A 6327-nucleotide genomic window follows, 5' to 3' on the forward strand; every position below is an offset into this window, starting at 1 on the left:
GCAGGGTCTGTGTCTGTGCCCTGGGCAGTGTCTGTGCCCGGGCAGGGTCTGTGCCCCGCAGGAGCCGCGAGGGCGGGACCCGCTCCGCGCTGCCGAACCTGCGGCTCCACCTGCCGGGGACCCTTTCCCATTTCCCCATCCCCGTTCCCATTTCCCCATTTCCCCATCCCCGTTCCCACTTCCCCATTTCCCCATTTCCCCATTCCCTGCTCTCGGCTGGCAGGTGTGTTCTCTCTGTTGGTGCGGTCACACAGCGAGCCCGCGGCGCTGCCCAGCGGGGTTTGCCAGGCTGGGCTGGCCCGGAGAGCTGCGGGGAGCCCGGCCCGATCCCATCCTGGAGCCCCCGAGAGCTGCGGGGAGTCCGAACAAATCCCATCCTGAGCGTCCCGAGCTCTGCGGGCTCTGCCAGCCCCGAGAGCTGCGGGGAGCCCGGCCCGATCCCATCCCGGTCCCATCCGGAGCCCCCGAGCTGTGCGGGCTCTGCCCATCCCGGTCCCATCCCGGTCCCATCCCGATCTCATCCCGGTCCCATCCCGATCCCATCCCGGTCCCATCCCGATCTCATCCCGGTCCCATCCCGATCCCATCCCGGTCCCATCCCGATCTCATCCCGGTCCCATCCCGATCTCATCCCGGTCCCATCCCGATCCCATCCCGATCCCATCCCGGTCCCATCCCGATCTCATCCCGGTCCCATCCCGATCCCATCCCGGTCCCATCCCGATCCCATCCCGAGCCCCCGAGCTGTGCGGGCTCTGCCCATCCCGATCCCATCCCGGTCCCATCCCGGTCCCATCCCGGTCCCATCCCGATCCCATCCCGGTCCCATCCCGGTCCCATCCCGGTCCCATCCCGATCCCATCCCGGTCCCATCCCGATCTCATCCCGGTCCCATCCCGAGCCCCCGAGCTGTGCGGGCTCTGCCAGCCCGGGCTCCCTGCGCGGCTCCTGTGCCAGCGCTGTTCCCGCTGCAGACCCGCCTGCGGCTGATCAGGGCTGTTACATCACAGCCTTGGCAGCTCTCCTCTCCTTGGCATCCTGTTTCATTTGTGTATTCGAGCCCGCTCTGTGCGCTGGCTTTCATCCTTCCCAGCTGGACCGAGGCGCGGTTTGAGGCTCGCCCATCCTGGGATTGCCCAGGGAGCCGCGCCAGCCGGGAGAAAACGCGATTCCTTTGTAGCAGGGAAAGAAAGGCTCGAGCAGGGTTAAGAGGCTGAAGCCCGCAGGGCAGCAGAATGTCAGAGGAAGGTGCACCGGCTTCACAGCGCTCCCAGCGAAATTCCTGCGGTTTATGGATTAGCAGAATATATTGCAACAATATGATGCATTACCTGATGCGTACAGAACTTGCATCTAAGCTGCAGTGTTTATTTATTCAGCCATAAAATGCAGAAAAACAGTTAATTGTGTGACTTGGTACCTGCATAGGTACTTCTCCTGTGCAGCCAAGGGCTTAAACCCCAGATGAACTGAACTGTGTGCACCCAAATGGCACATGCACATAAAGGAAGGCAGCTATGACTGAAATTAAAGTGGATACAATGTTTATTTTTTGTTTGAAAAAATAAATTCATTCTCTTGTTTTACTCAGAATGGTCCAATATTGTCCTTACAAACAAAGATAATTGTGACAAAACTTCACCACTTCAATGCTAAAAATATAATCCAGATTATGACCTCAGTTAAAGGTCTTAAATTTTCAGGATCAGACCTAAAATGGTAAGTGGAAAGGGGAAGGAATTTTTTAAACAACAGCTCCTGTTTCAGGCTCCCAGTCAATTTTGTCATTAGTAAGAAGTGTTACTAAAGAATTTGACAGGCTCTTTACAGTGTTGACTTATGTTTCAAAAAACCCAGTGCATAAATGTGTTGTTATGAAAATAAGTCAGTACAAATTTGAAGAGAAAGAATTTATGTGACTCAGCCCTAATTATTTTCCTTCTGCCTAAAAAGCAATTGCTTGGTTGTTTTGTTTTTTTAAGTTGGCTGCAGTGTTAGTGTAACCGTTTTCTGATTTTTCAGTAATAAAACCGAGTTTCGTTGTATTAAAACTGTTAGGGAAAAAGAATGGAATCTGTTGGCATTGATTGTTTCTCTCTGCAAGCATTTCAGATTACGTGGATTATTTATTTGTCACTTTGCAGAGGAAATAAAAAGTATTTTGCTGCTTAGATACCTCCATAATCCTCAGGCAGAGCATGTGCCAGCTCTCCCATTAGCAAAGTGGGGAAATGAAGCTTTAAGGGTTAAGCAAGCTCCTGACGACCTCCTGAGGTTATTCCAGTCAAAGCACATCTGATGGGAACCCAGATGGAGCTAATTTGGGTAGATTAGGGGGGAAAGTGCCATGACAAACCACCAGCTCCAAGCTGCACCACAACGATGGCCGGGTCAGCTCCGGGAGGGTTGGCGGGGATGCCTCGCCAGTCTCTCGGCTCAGCTGTGCCCAAACCTGGGGCCACTGCCCTCAGAGCAGGCCAGTGGGCTCTGGCAGCCTAAAACGCGGGGTTTATGGGGTTTCTCGGGGGCTGTCCCGCTCCTCCTGCTGTGGGTGAGCCAGCCCGGCGGGGCAGCCGTGCCCTGCAGCAGCGCGGGGCACTCGGGACGTGCCACAGCCCGGGCAGGGCGGGCTCGGGGCCAGGCTGGGGCTGTGCCCACCCGGGACCTCCCCTGCAGGCAGCACACAGGGAGGGAGGAGGGCAGGGAGTGCTCAGCACGAGGTGAGGGGAGCTCACCTTCTGTTGGGAAGCATGAAAGTTTGACAAGAAAGTCTCACAGATATGTATGCTTAGCAGAAAGATTTTTGAATGTAAAATATGAAGAAGGAATAGAGTTGGAAGCAAGTTTTGATATATAAGAAAAGAATTGCTGAGCCAGTCTTACTGGATAACCAAAGAGGCAAAGGGTGTGTTAGTTAGAAGGGGTTTTTATGACTTAGAGCAAAGGATAAACCCACCCCAAACAAGGAGATGTTTTTACCAAGCAGAAAGAGAGCACAGGCAAACAAGCCTGCTGATGCTGCAAGTAGAAAAAGGTCTCAGAATTTTTCACTGCAAGAAAACTGAATAACAACTTCTAGCTTAAACTGTAATGTACTGACTTTTAGTGATTGGAGAATAGCAACATGAATATGGTAATTATAGTAATTATGATAGGCTATAGGTAATAGTTAAGGTATAGATTGGTTCTGCTGTATGAAGATGCTCAGGAAAGAAAAGTCTAGAATGCATTGTAACCAAAACCAAAGGGTCTCCAGGCCTGCCTGCAGCTGGAGCTGAGAGCTGTGGGCACAGCTCTGTCACCCATGACCCTGGCCTGCTGTAACCTCTTGGATACAATAAACTGCATTTTGGAGAGTCCCTGGAGTCCCACATCCTTCATTTCAGCTCTTACAACTTTCCCTGCCAGTGGAAGGACAGAGCCCCGTGTGAGGGCAGTGGCAGCCCAGGCAGGTGGGGCACATCCCTGCCACCTCTCTCTCTCTCTATTCCCAAAGGCCCCTGGCAGCAGCTGCTCCTCATTCCAGGTTATATTTTTCCCACAGATTTACCTTCTGGCCTGTTCTCTCCCTCCTGTGCTGCTCTGGAAGCAGAGTCTGGCTGAGCTCCTGCTCCAGAGCCTTGCTGAGGGAAGGGTGCAAGTGCTGCAGTGAGGGGCTGGGGAGAGACCCTGAGCAGTGGTGAATGAAACTGGGAGAGCAGGGTTCCATCCATCCTAACAACCAGGATGTCTTCATCACTGCAGACAGTGCTGTTCCTTAGATCCACAAAAGAAAAGTTAAGGAATGGAGATAACTTGTGTGCAGCAGGATGCAAAAGCTCTTTAAAGGTAGGACATAAAGTAATGTGCGAATTGATAATAAGAGATAGGTAAAAAGGTCTCAGAGTGTGACAGAACATCTTCTGCAGCTCCTGAAGTGTGTTGGACAAAATGAGGGCTCTCTGCTATTTGTGCATTTTGTAAAAATGCCCTGTATTTTTAGCATTTTGTGGAATGAAAATTGTATGTGCTATTAAATGTTGCTGGCAAATGGCTGTGAGACCAGCAAACTCAAACACACCTCAGCTTTCCCTACTTTGGTTCTCTTTGCTGTTACTTAGTAACATCAGAGAGATTTTACTACAAACTTTTCTTTTGCCTATGGAAACTCTGCCACTTCTTCAGTCTGCATTTATGCCGAAGAGTGCATTTGGGAAAGGAAGGGAAAGTGGTGCAGTTCTCTGCTTGACAGGCCAAAGGGAAATGCTTTTAACAGCTATAAAAAAAATAAATTGTAAAACACAGAGTTTATAAATCAAAGCTCCAGAGGGAGATCTTTGTCCAAGCCCTCCACTGACGCAGACACATCACTCCTGAGTGTGGCCAGAATACTGAAATACTTGCATTAATTAACATATAGCTTTCATTAATTAACATTGCCAGCGTGTGGCACACACTGCTCCAGCCCAGGGCCGCCAGCAGCAATGCCATGCAGGGGTGCAGCTCTTGCATGGATGCTCAGCTGCATCCTTGGACACCAAGCTGCTGAGCTGCTCCCCTGGCACTGCTGAGCCCGGGGCTGCACTGGGGGGATGCTGCCCCTCCCCGGGGGCTGAGGGCTCAGACACACCCCAGAGCAGGGACAGCACACACAGCAGCCCTGGGAGCACACTGGGAGTGGGGAATGCCATCTATCTGCCCTGGGAGCACACTGGGAGTGGGGAATGCCATCCAGCTGCCCTGGGAGCACACTGGGAGTGGGGAATGCCATCTATCTGCCCTGGGAGCACACTGGGAATGGGGAATGCCATCCAGCTGCCCTGGGAGCACACTGGGAATGGGGAATGCCATCTCCAGCTGCCCTGGGAGCACACTGGGAATGGGGAATGCCATCCAGCTGCCCTGGGAGCACACTGGGAATGGGGAATGCCATCCAGCTGCCCTGGGAGCACACTGGGAGTGGGGAATGCCATCTCCAGCTGCCCTGGGAGCACACTGGGAGTGGGGAATGCCATCTATCTGCCCTGGGAGCACACTGGGAATGGGGAATGCCATCTCCAGCTGCCCAGGGAACACACTGGGAGTGGGGAATGCCATCTATCTGCCCTGGGAGCACACTGGGAATGGGGAATGCCATCTCCAGCTGCTCTGGGAGCACACTGGGAGTGGGGAATGCCATCTATCTGCCCTGGGAGCACACTGGGAATGGGGAATGACATCTCCAGCTGCCCAGGGAGCACACTGGGAGTGGGGAATGCCATCTATATGCCCTGGGAGCACACTGGGAATGGGGAATGCCATCTATCTGCCCTGGGAGCACACTGGGAATGGGGAATGCCATCCAGCTGCTCTGGGAGCACACTGGGAATGGGGAATGCCATCCATCTGCCCTGGGAGCACACTGGGAGTGAGTGGGGAATGCCATCTCCAGCTGCCCTGGGAGCACACTGGGAGTGAGTGGGGAATGCCATCCAGCTGCTCTGAAAGACTCTGCCCAGAGCTCAGGAATGCACAGCAGATGTCTGCTCCTGGCATTTTTCCTGGACTTGAATGAGGCAGTTTGTATTCAACACAGCTGCTCCAAAGGGTCATCCTTCCTCATGGAATGTGTCCTATTACAAAGCATTCCAGAGGCTAAATTTAGGGGTGGAGTTTTGGAATAATAAACATCTGAAAAGAAATATTTCTAACAAATTAGTGTTTTGTTCTCCCAGTTTGTCTCCATGCAATAGGAGCCAGCTAATGATCCTCAAAAGCAGGGTGGAAGGCTTTCACCAGAACTGGTGGTAAATTATCAGCAAGGGCAGAGCTGAAGGAGCCTGGACAGGAGGGCCTGGGGCCTTCAGCAAAGCCACTGTGGTTGTTCTGTGGTAAACACAACACCCACATCACTTAAACTAACACACCAGATCTGAACCAACCAAATTCTCCATCCCTAAAGAGAAGTCAGACCTCTGCTTTGAGAACCCACAGCAGATCCCCCTTACTGAAAAGTCATTCCCCAAGCATTAACTATAAACATAAACCATCAAACACATTCTGCTGCTTCTCTGAGAAGGTAAATGGCCCAAAGTGCCTCCCCAGGGCTGCTGTGCACAGTGTGCTTCACGAGGCAAGTGCCAACATCCCAATAAATCATTTCACACTAGTATTAGGCAGTGGTGAAAGCCAAGCAGAGAGCTTCAGCAAAGCACCATTTACTGATCCCTTCCCTGTTTGGAGTGCAGGTGGAAGCAATCTGCTGGCAGCTTAATCATCCTCCTGTTTTCCCTCTGGCACAGACCTGCATTTCCTTCTTCCCCAAAACCTGGGGGCAACATTTTTATTATTTTTTTTGTAAAAAGCCAC

This window comes from Camarhynchus parvulus, chromosome 11, assembly GCF_901933205.1.
Source record: "Camarhynchus parvulus chromosome 11, STF_HiC, whole genome shotgun sequence".
NCBI classification, from domain to species: Eukaryota; Metazoa; Chordata; class Aves; order Passeriformes; family Thraupidae; genus Camarhynchus; species Camarhynchus parvulus.